Below are 16,019 nucleotides of genomic sequence, written 5' to 3' on the forward strand. Positions count from 1 at the left end.
TAGATACAAAACTATAAAAAATAATACACTAGAGAGAAAAGTGACGGCGGCCATCTTGTTGAGGCCAATGTTCATTGAAAACCTAAGCAGATGCTCATGAAAATGTGTCCTGGGCTGCATACAATGAGGTATATTTACTAAACTGAAGGTTTGGAAAAAGTGGAGATGTTGCCTACAGCAACCAATCAGATTCTAGCTGTCATTTATTTAGTACATTCTGCAAAATGACAGCTAGAATCTGATTGGTTGCTATAGGTAACATCTACACTTTTTCAAACCCGCAGTTTAGTAAATATACCCCATTGTCTGCAGCCTAGGACACATTTCCATGAGCATCTGCTTAGGGTTTATATACATGTGTTAATGTAATATACCTAGTAACTGGGAGGTTCCATGATTAGAGAAAGGGGGGTGTCTGCGTAACTGGACTCCCCCAAGTGTACCCCTGCTAATGGGGTGTCAGCCTTGAGCACCCTGCTAGATGGGCAGAGGTTATAGAGGATTTGCCTCTAAATTTGCTCAGTTCAGAAGCGCAGAAGGAGTAAATGGCATATCTGGATCGTTCCCTTTGCATACATGTGGTAGATTAGTGTGAGAGGAAGTTACATTATTAAAATATTGTAATTTCCATCATCTTAAATGAATTGCTGAATTTTGTCGGAGCGTGTACCGCTGCGAGCAATCATAGACGGTGCAAAGGGAAAGTGGTTTTATTTAAAGTGGAAGCAGATTATTAACCCTCTCTCTGCTTGTGGCACTGATTACACCCCGATTTATGTCAACGGAGGAAGAGGTGAGTGTACATTTTTTTAGCTTTACCAAAACACCAAAATGACAACGCTCGTAATAAAATACCATGAAAGAGACATGTATTTACGTAACCTTAAGTCATAAATGGGAGAGCTATATCCATTTACACCCGTTCTACAGTTTAACCCCTTACTGGCAAGGGACTGCCTTAATGATCTTACTAAAAGTGCTGCACACATGGCGTGAAAATAAAATCACATGATAGTAAAAGTATACTGCATTTGCCTAATGAAAATAATGGAGAACGTAAACTGTGAAAACAGAGGTTAATATTATTTTTTAAACCCATGACTTGTGGGACAGGGATTCTTATAAATATGGCAACATATGGAAAACAAGTTTTAAAGAACGTTTGGCGCAAACATAAAAGACAGAGAGCGTTATTTATGAACCACAGAAAAATGCAGACCTGCCATGCATCTTTTTGTGAGCAGTGCAAAAGAAGGTGCTAATAAGCAATTATCAAGTAACCCCAGATCTGCATATCATCATCATCACCATTTATTTATATAGCGCCACTAGTTCCGCAGCGCTGTACAGAGAACTCACTCACATCAGTCCCTGCCCCATTGGACTTACAGTCTAAATTTCCTAACACACGCACAGACACAGACTAGGGTCAATTTGATAGCAGCCAATTAACCTACCACTATGTTTTTGGAGTGTGGGAGGAAACCAGAGCACCCGGAGGAAACCCACGCAAACACGAGAACATGCAAACTCCTCACAACAGAATATGTATTTTGCAGATATTAACTAAGTTTTACAGAGCTCAGTTCACCCTTTACTACGTCACTAATATTATTTTTAGCACATTTCCTCACCGAAGACGTCTCCTGGACACTTAGGTTGATGTCGCTGTTGTTTGACCTCATCCGAAACCTCTCACCTGTGTCCCCAGAAAATGTATTTTACAAATATCCCACCTCTATTTGTCAGCTCATCTCCTGTTTATTCTCTGCAGAAAGCAGGCCTGCAGAATATCACCTCTAATACATCATTGTCTAACCTAAGCGCCTCCGCCTGCTCCCAACACAGCAAAGATATTACATACAGCAAGATGAACCCGTATTTATCACCAGGGATGGATTAATGCAGCTGTAGCTTCCGCGCTGAGCTCTGTCCCTGGTAACCGGAGCCTGATTCCTCGGCACGTTAATGATGATGATTAACACTCCTTGATTAGTGTTATCACCCCTACGTATGCAATACAGGGGGGCGGGACGGGGTGGGGGGGGTAAAAAGAGAATGCCTGAAGGGCAATTACACAGCAGCTATTATAACAAATATAGAAAAGCACTGACAGCCATCACGATGCCAGGTGTTAAGCATGGGGTGTCGATGCGTTCTCGATGGCCAAACCCAGAGAGCACTACGGCTTGTTTTATTGAGCTGCCAGCGTTGCATTTTTCAGATGATTCCTAGAAAAGGTGAATAAGAGCCGTTCGACTGATGTTTACATAGCGTTGCCGGTGACGTGACCGGACGCTCCTATTACCGGCTCCGAAGATTTCACTGCAACAGATAATGCCACTTTTTCCCATAATCAAATAATAATAAAAGGGGGGGGGGCATTTCTATATTTGTGGAGGTAAGAGAAGCATGGCTGACCCTGGAGGAGTTTGGCCAGTTATTGATGGTCTATTTTCATTTATTTTGCTATAACTATTCTTTGAAGAAGAGTTCGCAAATAATGAAAAAACTTAAAAGCCAACAAATATACCGGCTAATATAATAACCACCCCGTCTCTCGCCAACAACTTCAATTCAACCGACATTTTGAAGGGTGGCGTCTCTGGCCGCCAGGGCTATCGGTGATTTGCATTATCAGTTTATGTTGGGGATGTGCTTGATATAGTGTGTAACACCTGTATAACATTCCTGCTGATTAAATGTATTGATTTAAATATTACTGAGATTAAAGGGAATGTGCAGCATTTTTGAGGGTGAGAGGGACCCCCATGTGGCCCCCAAAGTATATCAGGTGCATATATATATATATATATCAGGAAAATATGGCTTCAGATTATTAACAGGATCAATCCACAGTTGTAATTAATATATTAATATAAATATATATTATAGTATATTATTGTCTATCTTTGCCTTAATAGAAAAAAGCAATAGGGGTGACTTCCATTTTACTACAATAAGGAAAAGTGAAGCCACGGGTATAAATTTGGGGAGTCCTAGACTCGGGTTAAAGCGTGATCCTTAACGGAAGTCTGTATGGAGAGTGTAACTAAGTATTCCTCAAAATAACCACCTGATTGGCATTTTTGCTCCGACACCTGATATAGCAACGCTCACTTGACGGAGCAGTTTACCCTTAAAGTCATGTCGGGACAGCGAATCCAATAGCAGGCTGTCCCATCGATGCCTCCGTTCTAATGACAACTCCGGGATCTGACCCGGAGTCTCTACTGCGTGTGCGTGACCTAGGATCACACATCCACAAGGGACAATTCCGGTAATCAACGTAGGGGAGAGGAAGACGGCTGCCGGAGAGGGATCCGAAGATCCGACAACTGCGGTGCTCTCCCATTAGGATCGAATGGCTAATCATTGTCAGATGGCACATTTACCATTGCATTTATTATGCAATACTTTGCCCAAGGCATAGGCAAACCGAGGGGGGGGGGGTTCCTAGTGCCTGGAAACCCCCCTCCAAAGCTGGGGCACTGTATAATTGAGGTGACTGGACCCTGCCCCCGCTTCACACGGCTCTGCTTGAAAAGGGAGAGCTGTGTGCACCTAACAGTAGTGCATGTAGCATTGCCCATGTATATTATGGGGATAGGGAGAGTTGGAGAGCAGCCAAGCACTGTCTAAAATTATAGTCACGCCCCCATGCATGCTGGTCCCGCCCACTGGTGGCGTGGTATGGATACCCCCTCTACAAATCCTGCGTTTGCCCCTGCAAGGCAATATATATCTCTGATGTGTCCTGTATTAGGCATTTGTTAAATACTTATAGAACAGTTGTTTCTGTATGGTTTAAGGCTTGATAAATAGGCCCCACAGAGAGAAAATTTTGTGGAAGAACCCACCAAGCATTGTAGCCCAGTGTTGAGTTCGCTTATAACTTCCCTGGCTAGCCCGAGCCGGCTCCATCAGTCTATAAATGAGAGAGATGGGGAGCTGCCGCCATGCAACGGTGCCGATTCCTGCTCAGGAAAGCGGTAACATTCGCCCGCTCTTTTCCACCAGACGAGACATCTGCGTACCCAAGGCACCTGAATCGGGGCCAGCTCGCCGTACCTTCCAAAACACAATTGATGTTTTTTACTTTAAGGGCTTAATTAAGCAAAAGGAAAAAGCCTCATAAAGCGAATGTTCTTCCATTGTAAACGCTGTCACAGGGGAGGCCTGACGCCAGATCTCTGTTAGGTGAGATTAGAGAGAATACCACTTGGCTGAGCCGGAGAGAACTCCCGAGATTGAACGCGCAGAGATGGGAGATATCAGCTGCCAGACACGGGGTGTTTTTATTTATTTTTTTATTTTTTCGTCAGCGTGTCTGAGCGTCTCTCCAGGACATCTATCTTCCGGGGATGACATATCACAGTATTGCAGAGCTCAAGCCTAAAGACCTCCAGATTTGTTTCCACGGCTTCATATCACATATTCCCTATCTCGTATCCCCTCCTCTCTCTTCCTGATGTTTTATCTGGATTTATTAAAATCTGCCGCTTGCCTGCATTGTTTTCTGAGCTTAATAAATGATTTTAGTTATAAAGCGCTGAATGCTTAATAAAACAAAATCGGACGTATATATGAATTTATCTAAAAGTATATTATAAGCTTAAATATCTTTAAGGGAGAATTATCTATATATTATATATATTTATATACACAGTATATATATTTTTTTTAGTTTTCACCTAGTCATTCTCACACCAAACTTCTTGCCCCCCAACCCCCAATTTGCTGCTTGCTGTAACCCCTTTATTTCTGGATAACTATGATTCCAGGTGGATCTGCATTCAGAGTGCTGGGGAAGCTGATTGGATGAAGAGTGAGCTCTCATCCAATCAGCTTAGCCAACAAACTCCGTCAGCCTAGCTGCTCTCAACTAGAGATGCTCACTGACCCCCGTGAAGTGGTTTTGGTTTTGGATCTGGATTAGCTTTGTGTTTTGGTTTTGGTTTTGGCTTTAGCAAAACCACCCTTGTGTGTTTTGGTTTTGTTTTTGGATTTTGTAGGAAAAATCCTAAAATATGCTAAAATCACATATTTTGGCTCTTTTTTTGTTCCTACATTATTATTAACCTCAATAACACTAATTTCAAGTCATTTGCAGTCAATTTTCACCACCTCACAGGTCACAATATTATTTTAATACACTTTCGGACAAATACTGCAGCGACCTGGCTGGATGGTAAGCGACAGAGCACTGACACCAACACACGGCAGTTCCTAGCACATCTAGGACACATTGGTACACAGCAGTGACAGAAAAGAAAAGTGGTGTAAGATGGAATTGTCCTTGGGACCGCCTGTCCTCCCACCCACCGTTATGTTGGATCCTAAAAAGGAATCCAAAACTCCCGACATCCGACAACGTCACAATGGCGTTTTGACTCGTTTTCAATTCCAGCTTGGCTCGGTACTCGGATCCCCTAAGGTCGGGTGTGTTCGGTTCTCGAGGAACCGAGCCTGAGCATCTCTACTCTCAACCACAAATCTCACATGCACAAAACTGCATGGAGCAACAACAATGTGGGGTACTGTTGCCGCTGAACATCACATGGCTCCGAGTATGACTGTGTGAGGCATTGCAGACGAACATTTATCTAGGAATGATGGATGGTGTCAGACACAGAGGGAGGAAGACATGGACTTGACAACTGCCAATCAGACTAGACCTGGGGGAGGAGCTTATAGTGTAAAAGTTTGCGTTTCCTGTGGTCGGGGTGATCGATGTTGGATAAGTTGGCCTAATAGAGTTAACCTGTGTTAGATCAGGGATTTCAAAGGGAGAATTGGACTTTTGTTTGAATATTATTGCCAAACAGAAGTCTATATACCAGAAATACTTTGTGAGCACCAATTAGTGTCACAATAATAAGCCAAAAACACCATCCCCCTTTTAGAGTTGCCTAATCAAGAGTTTGCTGCTTTGCCTAAAAGGGGTGTGGTCACACTATATCGAGGCGTGTCCGTGTCATGTTGGGTCGGCCACATCCCTGGGGGCGTGTCCAACACTTTCAAAGCACTAGGCCAGCCCTAGCTTCTTTCCCTAAAAAAACTAATTCCTTCAATGCTGCGTGCACCGCTGCTCCCTGCCGCATTGAAGAGCCACCCATTAGCAGCTCACGTGTCCCAGCTGTAATCCTTCCCCTTAAATCAGGACTGTACCACCTAAACCAGGACAGGTAGGAGGTATGCAAGCAGTAGAACTGTGACGTGCAGAGGGAGACAGCCAACAAGTGAGAATAGTTTAGCCTGATAGACTGAACTCCTGGGAAAAAAAAAAAAAATTCTTCCACGATAATAGAAAATAAATATAGTCCCAAGAATCTATAGGCATCTGCATATATTTTCAATGTACGATTGGACGGATGCAGCTCTGCATGGCAGAAGTCATCTTCAATTCTTCATTGAGAAAGACCATGTACCTTACTTTATTGAATGAGGCACGTCTCACATCCTAAGAATCCCCGTATAGTTAATTGTTTCTTTTTCAAGCTGATATTTGTTTCCCCCCCCACCCTTCACCCCCTCTCCAGCCGCTCGTCCCTCACGCCACTTTCTTGCTCGGCAGCCAAGATTCACAGAACAAAATAAGTGCACTGGATCTCTCATTGCAGACACAATCTCCACCGGGAGACAAAGGCTATTTTTATAGACTCTGGAGAATCCACATTGCAGAACAATCACCGATGGAAAGGCCGGGCAGGCCGTTGGCTCTGGTACAACATAACATACTGCGTGCAATAAATCCCCTAACTGCCCTCATCTTTGAGGCATTTAAAAACAAGAAGAGTTAAGTTTGCCAGAAGAGGTGTGGGGAGGGAATTTAATATGTAAAACCCTTGGAATCACAAAGCCTATCTGCGGAGTTCCAGATGATAATGCCAAGACATGGAAAATGTCAGCCCCATCTACCGAGAGAAGCAGAGTCTTGATTAAAGAATCGACGGGGCCACGTTCATTTCCTATACAGAAATTTCAATCATATGCCAGCCCGTGACCTTACCTCTCATGCAAAGCCCAGTAAGATCCTTGATATTGCTATGCTAATTGGTTGGTGCAGAGCCGCTCTTGTTATTTCAAAGTTCTCAAAAAAAAAAATATTCTGTGAATGGATTGAAAAAGTCAGAAGCGAGAGGTCGCACAAGAGCGTTCGGATCTAGCGCGCTCTGCGTCTCAGTCTCTATTGCATTTTGTTTGAAAAATGGGAACAGTGTCCTTAGGAAACTTCTGGAGCATCTTCAGCAAGGTTTATTTGCAGAATATCCAGCAGTTTTTTCATTCATTCGATTATTAAAGAGCAAGGTACAATTGCAGATGGGATTTAATAATAAGACAGAAAGGAGTTAATTCATGTAGTGCGCTGTTGAAGTAACCTAATAGTATTGTGACATTTCTAACGTAGATATATGATACTTTTCCCTGCACCAAAATATAACTTTTATTCCATATACATTAAAGAAAAACATACAAATAAATCCTTAATAAATAAACCAACAAAAACGTCCGCTTAGTGTATACACATACATTCCATTATGTAATTATTAAAATAAAAGAGTCCTATCTAAATATTGTATAAGGGTAGATCAAGTAGTCCAATAATATCATCAGAAATACTTAAATAAATTCAGATCTCAGAATGAAATACAATGTAATGCTAGTTACTAGTACGTTACTTTTATCAGCTATGATAGAATAAGATGAGCAGATTGTTAATGTTGGCCAAAAGGTTGCTCACGTTTCAGTGCTACAGTATAATCTCTAATGCTAGGTTGCTTTATATAGTTCGTAAGGAAATGAATCACTCTTAACTATAGCAGCTACTAAGCCACATTCTTATTGAGAGACTCACGGAGACACATCGCGACGATTTTATGGCAGCAATCTACACTCATTTTTTTCTCACACCCCATAGAGGTGCACAGAAAAATGAGCAAAGGTTCCTGCTGTAACGGGCAGCAATGTGCGCAGCCGGACATCGCGGTGATGTCCACGTGCCGCATCGCCAGCAATTCAATCTTTCCCTTAAACTAAAACTTATAGTGTCAGGTATGAGAGATAAGAACCTGCAAAGAAATGGGACACGGTGGAGTAAACGGCATACATTAACCCACGCGTTTCGCTGAGAGTCTGAGGGAGATAACAGTGAAATCATTCCCATTGGAGAATCTCCGGTTGCGTTAGCAAAATATTCTTTCAGAACTGTAGATCTAGTTGTACACGAGGGCGTAGCTAAATTCGCTTACAGCGCAGTATAGTATTATAGGCTAAGTAGTGCGGCTGCAATTATTTCATCCATCACTTTGTGCAGTACACAACAGTATTGTCACCTTTTAAAGAGATACTGTCGCTAAATATTGTGTGGTTTATTCAAGACATCTGTCCTACAGGGAGCTGTGTAGGAAAATGGGCTGTAACCCATAGTGTCCAACCAAATGTTTCCGTTCATTTGGAAACTGTACTGCAATGACAATCTGATTGTTGCCTATGGGTAACACTAACTTTTTCTCTTTCATAGATGCCTGTTGGAGTTTTCTTTCCATATATATCCCCAATATGTTGTGTAGGCCTGTTCTTGTCATGAAATAAGTGTATTCTCATACCTGGGAGTTGTGTATTTCATTATATAGGGGTACAATTGCTAAGGTTTCAAAAAAGGAACAGTGGAGGTGTTGCCCATAGCAACCGATCAGATTCTAGCTATTATGTATCTAGTACGTTCTCCAAAGTGATAGCTAGAATCTGATTGGTTGCTATGGGCAACAGGTACATTTTTCCTTTGTAGAAGCTTTAGAGAATGTACCCCTTAGTTGTGTATATAACTGCGTTTGCATCTGTAAGAATGGTGAGTGAGATATACAAGTCGGGTACAGGTTATGATTAGTGTTTGTGAACTTGCTAGTACCAGAGAGGTTAAATCCATCTTCCATGTATAAGTCCTTACTATCTATAACCATGCCCTTATGTGTGGCAATGTCTATGATTGAGCAGCACATGTCGAGCACCCTCTCTCCTCAAATCACTGCCTCTTGTCCCAGTTTCACTGGCAAAGTTGCCACCGGGAGCGAAGACATAAACAAGGGAAGCAGAGGAGGTGAAATGGTCTGCGAGGCGCCCCCGCCACGACCGAAAGCACAGCAGACAAATAAAAGAGAATATCAGAGCAGTTAAACGGCCCCACGCTCTCAGCTAGAGGCGTCTTGCCAAACTTACCTAATTATCTTTTCCCTTTTCCGTGACAATTGAATTATGGATTTTTTTGGAGAACTCTCATTTTCTTTTTTGCTTTGTCCTGCCCCCATCCAAAATATCTATTATGTTTTTATGTGATTCCAGCACAATTTATTTTCCCTGGCTCTGTGAGGATGCCGGGAGTTGGCTCTTTGCTAATTGTAATTGTTTTTTCAGTCTAGTTGCTGAAGAAAGAAAGATGCAAAAAAAAAACCCCGAAAACTAAAATGTACCCATTATCTGCCACAGTGGAGACAGCCATGATGTCAGCCACCAATTCAGTAGCAATGAATGACATTGTAGAGGGGGTCCAGTTATCCCTTTCTGAAGGGAACGCAGCGGAGATGAGCAATCACAGCTTAAAGTATTGTTATTATTCTTATTGTTGTTAAGTGGCGGAACTACCTTTGGTGGGGCAGGTGCCGCGCACCAGGACTCATGGAGATAATGGGGTCCGCTGCATGGCAGTTACAGAGGGTCAGGGGCCCCAGTCCCCTCCTTCCTGCATCCGGGCCCACAACTCGATAGTTCCACTGGTGGTTTTTTTTATTTGTGATGCTCCACAGTGCTGGACAGTGTGGAAAGAGCAGCCTACATAGAACAGGGATAGGTATGAAAAAATAAATGCAGATATAAAAAGGCAGTGTAGGGAGAGCCCAGTGTGTGAGGAAGCTTACAATCTTGTTGGAGAAGGGTACAGCTGAGACATGAGGAGCGAGAATGGCTCAGGGTGGAAATCGGGATAGTTGCAATGGTATATTAGTGTGAGTAGTATAGGTGGGAGTAGTATTGGTGTGATATGGGTAGGTGTGAGGGTGTACTAGTGGGAGTAGTATTGGTGTGATATGGGTAGGTGTGAGGGTGTACTAGTGGGATTAGTATAGGTGGGAGTAGGGTAGGTGTGAGGATGTACCAGTGGGAGTAGTATAGTTGTGTGTAGTATAGGTGGGAGTAGGGGAGGTGTGAGGGTGTACCAGTGTGAGTAGTATAGGTGGAAGTAGGGTAGGTGTGAGGGTGTACCAGTGTGAGTAGTGTAGGTGTGTGTAGTATAGGTGGGAGTAGGGGAGTTGTGAGGGTGTACCAGTGGGAGTAGTATAGGTGTGAAGATGTACCAGTGTGAGTAGTGTAGGTGGGAGTAGGGTAGGTGTGAGGATGTACCAGTGTGAGTAATATAGGTGGGAGTAGTATTGGTGTGATATGGGTAGGTGTGAGGGTGTACCAGTGGGAGTAGTATAGGTGGTAGTAGGGTAGGTGTGAGGGTGTACCAGTGGGAGTAGTATAGGTGGGAGTAGGGTAGGTTTGAGGGTGTACCAGTGGGAGTAGTATAGGTGGGAGTAGGGTAGGTGTGAGGGTGTACCAGTGGGAGTAGTATAGGTGGAAGTAGGGTAGGTGTGAGGGTGTACCAGTGTGAGTAGTGTAGGTGTGTGTAGTATAGGTGGGAGTAGGGGAGTTGTGAGGGTGTACCAGTGGGAGTAGGGTAGGTGTGAGGGTGTACCAGTCTGAGTAGTGTAGGTGGGAGTAGGGTAGGTGTGAGGATGTACCAGTGTGAGTAATATAGGTGGGAGTAGTATTGGTGTGATATGGGTAGGTATGAGGGTGTACCAGTGGGAGTAGTATAGGTGGGAGTAGGGTAGATGTGAGGGTGTACCAGAGGGAGTAGTATAGGTGGAAGTAGGGTAGGTGTGAGAGTGTACCAGTGTGAGTAGTATAGGTGTGAAGATGTACCAGTGTGAGTAATATAGGTGGGAGTAGTATTGGTGTGATATGGGTAGGTGTGAGGGTGTACCAGTGGGAGTATTATCAGAGGGAGTAGGGTAGGCATGAGGGTGTACCAGTGTAAGTATTATCAGTGGGAGTCAGGGAAACTCTGATAAAGAGATGGGTTTTCAGAAAGTGTTTTAATATTTGAAGGCTGTCGGAGAGTCTGATTAGGCGTGGTTGGGAATTCAATATGTGGGAAGCCGTCTTGAAGGCAGAGATAGATACCAGAGGCGATACTGGGGGATTGGATTCTGTGGAATACGGGAGGCCAGTGTATGGACTTGCAGGGTAGTTCTGTGGGTGTGAAGCAACAATAAGTGAAGATCAGTCTGCAGTGATTAGGGCAGTTGGACAGATAGAACAACAGATAGGAGGAGGTTACAGTAGTTGAGGCGGGAAATGATGAGATGTGAAGCCTCAATGGTAATACTGGTTCCTAATTAAATATGTATAATCTGATTTCTGATCCAAATTTAAGTCGCAGTGAATTTTTGTATAAATCGAATTCCATGGTGGAATGGGTCGTTTCACAGACTTATATAAAATAATTTTGCGTGTGATAAGCTCTCCACTTTTCCCATTTTATAATATATGACATAGGTGACTCTTACCACTAGCAATATATGTTGCTTACATCCCCACAAATTGATAAGGTCAAATATCACTAACCATACAATAGCTAAAAGTGCATTAAAACAGAAAAGCAATATATAAGTGCACAATTACAGGCATTTGACACAGATAAATAACACTGAAAGTTCCCTCTGTATTGTTTGTTTTCTTCTTGGGGTTTTTTTGTTGTTTTTTTTACACTAAGCATTTTGTAAACTGTGAACTAATTTCCAATCTATATATAGTACCAGCCTGGGCCATCGGCCCTCGGGGACTAGATGTAGACATTTTTATACAACTGATACAATGTGTTTGCAGATCTAAAAAAAAAAAAAAGAAAAAAGATAAAAAGAAAGTGCAGGCTGATTTTGGTATGCTGGTCTGTTCTCTAACCCAGGAAATGAATTGGAGGTGAGGACAGATTCCAGAGATTGGAAATTGCGTTCCTCTGGCTGATTGCAGATCGGTTACTTGCTTTCATCCAGAGCTGGGACGGCAAGTTTGTTTGCTCAAGCTGTTTTCCGCTGAACATATTGATTTTTATATATTTTTAACAAAGTGCTTAGCACTATCTTGTAGCACAACCTATCCATATTTATTAGGCTGGGACCGTGAAAACAATTTCAGCCAACTGAGACTGCAAATTGTAAAAAAAAAAAATAGAAAATAAAAAAAAATAACCACAATGTTTTTATTTAAGGAAATTCATCGGATAACGAAGGACTGTGCTATTTTACAACCTGCATTTATTTTCATTCCATAGCATATAAAAAGGGAAAAAACACGATTACTGCCAATTCACATATAGCGAAGATGTTTTTACTGGACCCATGAGAGAGATAATGTACTAAAGACCAACGGGTATATCTCCGTACCTGCATGTGCCTCACAGGACGAATTCTGTATGATTAAAATGTATAGTGATATAGGAAGTGGATGTCACGGAATAAAGAGGGATGGAATGTATAAATCTACTGCAATCTATCTGCATTTATCTAGGAAATAGAAAAATGAGGCGTAGCTACCCGTCGTATTAATATATAACACTGCCCAAGTGAGTGCACAACCAGTGTTTCAGAACCCATGTTGGACGTTGGAGATGAGGGGTAAAGCGCCCCAAATTAAACTGAATTATTAGTTATATTTTCATGAAATTAGTTTTTACTTTCACTTTTTTTTTATCAGATGAGATATTAGTGATGGTGACTTTAGAGTTGTGAAGAAAATAGAAAAAAGTTAAGAGGATGTTATCCATTTATGGCCAGGTGCTTAGAGGGTGGGGGGCAGGGGTAATCAGGGCATAATTAATAAGGAATAAAATCCCATGCCCATATATATTTATTGCCACTCATTGCGGTGATTAAAAAAAAGAAATCTTTTATCGGCGCAATTTATTATGAAAATACTCAGATTCCCTGGCAATATTGGCCAAGAGCAGTATGGGTTATTTTACCACTCCGTTAGGCCAGTCACTTGGGCAAAGCGCCTATGTGAGCCGATCACGCTTGCGCAGTGAAGCCGCGCATGCGCCGCCGCAATACTTTTTAATTAGGTTTACCTATAGTTATGGAATGGTTATCACTGGGGAAAGAGGTCATACCCAGTGGGGAGATACACAACACTTCTAAGGGTGGCTGGCCAAAAGGGCAATCCAACGAGCCTAAGCCCACTAGCTTCATTTATTCAGCCTTGACCGCCTCTGGGTAATCCCAAGCTGACTTGTGGGTCCTGTACACCTTCAATGTCTTGGGCTTTGAAAACCCCTCTTTCTATAACAATGACAACACCCGCTCTGAATATCTCCAAAGCCGGGGGCAAGTCGCCTCTTTTCTGACCGGTGCCCCCCCTGACCTGTGTTCCCGGACGGGGCCCTTTGCATAAGTGGAATTGATCATCAACTCGCAGTCAAATCTGACCCCTGAAAGACCTTCAGTTTTCTGCCAAGCAGTTTTCCAGCCTCTTTTACCAAATCACAATCACAAAGGTTAGGGACCAATTCCCAAATGCCCTGGGAATCATGTTATAAAACCTCCCTCCTGTCATTCTCCACTCGTCCTTCCCGCTTGGTTTATGTTAATCAATCAAATGGGAGTAAGGAAAATGTATCCACTACAGGGGCAAATGCAGGATTTGTGGAGGGGGGTTTCCACACCACGCCACCAGTGGGCGTGACCAGCATGCATGGGGGCGTGAATATAATAGTAGACAGTGCTTGGCTGCTCTCCAACTCTTCCTATCTCTATAATATACATGGGCAATGCTGCATGCACTACTGTTTGGTGCACGCAGCTCTCCCTTTTCAAGCAGAGCCGTGTGAAGCGGGGGCAGGGTCCAGCCACCTCAATTATACAGTTCTCCAGGCTTGGAGGGGGGTTTCCAGGCACTAGGTTTGCCCCCCCCCCCCCCCCTCGGTTTGGCTGTGCACTAGTCTCTCCAAATCTTTTCCTTAACCTACTGCTTGAGGTGGGCCACAAGCCTCTCTTCACAAACCACATATAGCCTCCGCTTGGTCACATCAGATAATTGCCCAGATTCCCTGACCCAATCTCCACTCTTTATCTGACATTTTGATTATACCTTCACCCATAAGAGTTGGCTTAAAATCACATGTGGACCTAGGCAGCATTCTGGTTTGGCACCCCCTTCCCACCTTGATTTGTCAAAAAAAAAAAAAGGTTATCCTAGTCTGGGCCCCTCAGAGCCCACAGGCCCTTGATGGGATCCTAGGATGCTTAATGGATGATCCGGCTATTTTGCCCATAACCATTTAGCTCAGTCCTGTTCTCCTTTCACAAATCTCTGTTTGCTCCATGGCCTTCGTTAATCTGCCTCGCACTAGACCAATCAAATGTAACTGCTAATTGGTTGCTATGGGGTTACTTTACTTTGCAGGTTTGTATCTAGCGTGTGTTATTAAATAACCCCCAATATCGTGCAGGATCATTAGGAGCAGACAGCAAATCAATGCTTCCAGCACTGTTAACCAGTGACCTGCGTGCCGCCCGCTACTGGTCAATGCTCCTTTAACTGTTGGAGGCTGGTAGACAAAGCGATTTATAGTTCACACAGAGCAAAAGGAGGTAAATCCATCAGAATCCCATGGGTCCTAGTTAAACAACTTGGCCCGTAATTACCCTGCTGTCACAGCACGTCCGTTGCAGTGCAATCCCTTGACAAAGAGGATGCAAAATTGTTTTCTACTGAATAGAAAATTCCTCCGATACGTTAACCTCGGGTTTGTCAAGGAGCCCCCCCCCCCCCTTCCACAACTGCTACTGATTTTCTCAAATATTCCTGTCAGTTGCTGATCCCCCCCCCCCCATGTTCTGGTTTGCCTTGGGGGTATTCAATCTCATGAATTTGATTAAATTACTCTGCTCTCAGTATTCCTTTAATATTGCTTTTTAATATATTTATGGTGGCTCATGCGATAAAAAATACATCCTCTGCTTTCTTTTAAAGCTGCAAAGTCCCTTTTGGGGGCAAAGAATGAAAACCTCATAACGAGAAGGTGATGTTTCTGCATGCAAATGACTTGGAAACAACATCTATTGGCACACTTTTCATTATTGTCAGAGGTGCTAGGTATAGTGGGGCAGAAATGCCATAACGCAGCAAAATGGGATTTTAATTGAAATATTACAGCAGCTGCTGAATGTGGAGTTAACCTGGAATTTCGTACGCTTGGCAAAAGTGGAATCGACGAACACAAAGGCGGGCGATGTTAAAAACATAACGTCGTCACAGTTCTACCCGTGATACTGGTATCAGCTAATGTATAAATCAGCAGATGTGTCTGTTTCTTTCAGGAGCGGGGTATTTGTTACAAGAGTATATAGAAAAGATAATATATACCCCACGCCCCTCCACCTCCTTCTTCCGAAACCCCCCCCCCCCTCCTCGCTGCCCTAATTCTCTGTTCCTGGAATTTAGAATTCTTCCAATACATGGTATAACGTAGCCGTTACTGTGTTCTAAGAATTTTTCAAGTCAAGGAATAACCTTATAATCTACAGTAAGTAGTGTATTGTTGCAATGAAGCAAAGCAATGTAACTAATAACTATTTAAAGACAACGCTCATCAATTATACTAGTCATTGATTATAGACGGGACACTGAATGTTAATTAGTATTTTTTTTAATAAGTGAAGAGCACCCATCGTCTGCAAGTTCTTCGGTCACTTTTCCCCCTCCTTCAGTCCAGACTCCTGTTGTTTATCGCCCGTAGGAGTAACGGAGGATAATCTGAAACATACATTACACAAACATCATCTTCCAAAAACAACAGATTGATGTCATCTCAGGGCTTTCCACCATGGATAGGTGTAATTGCGCTAATTTATGGAGCGTTGCAGCAACTTAACGGAATAAAAAAAATCAGGAAACCTTCGCGCCAAAAGAACGATGTA

At 43.0% G+C, this 16,019-nt stretch overlaps 2 protein-coding genes across 2 annotated transcripts in view; both read left to right on the forward strand.

The window, feature by feature from the left end:
- The window catches only part of TPGS2 (tubulin polyglutamylase complex subunit 2), a 1,173,328-nt gene that overhangs the window by 545,674 nt on the left and 611,635 nt on the right, over positions 1-16,019 (forward strand). The window lies entirely within an intron of this gene.
- CELF4 (CUGBP Elav-like family member 4) overlaps positions 1-16,019 on the forward strand; it is an 814,373-nt gene that overhangs the window by 440,594 nt on the left and 357,760 nt on the right.

Source organism: Mixophyes fleayi, chromosome 1 (genome assembly GCF_038048845.1).
Source record: "Mixophyes fleayi isolate aMixFle1 chromosome 1, aMixFle1.hap1, whole genome shotgun sequence".
NCBI lineage: Eukaryota > Metazoa > Chordata > Amphibia > Anura > Limnodynastidae > Mixophyes > Mixophyes fleayi.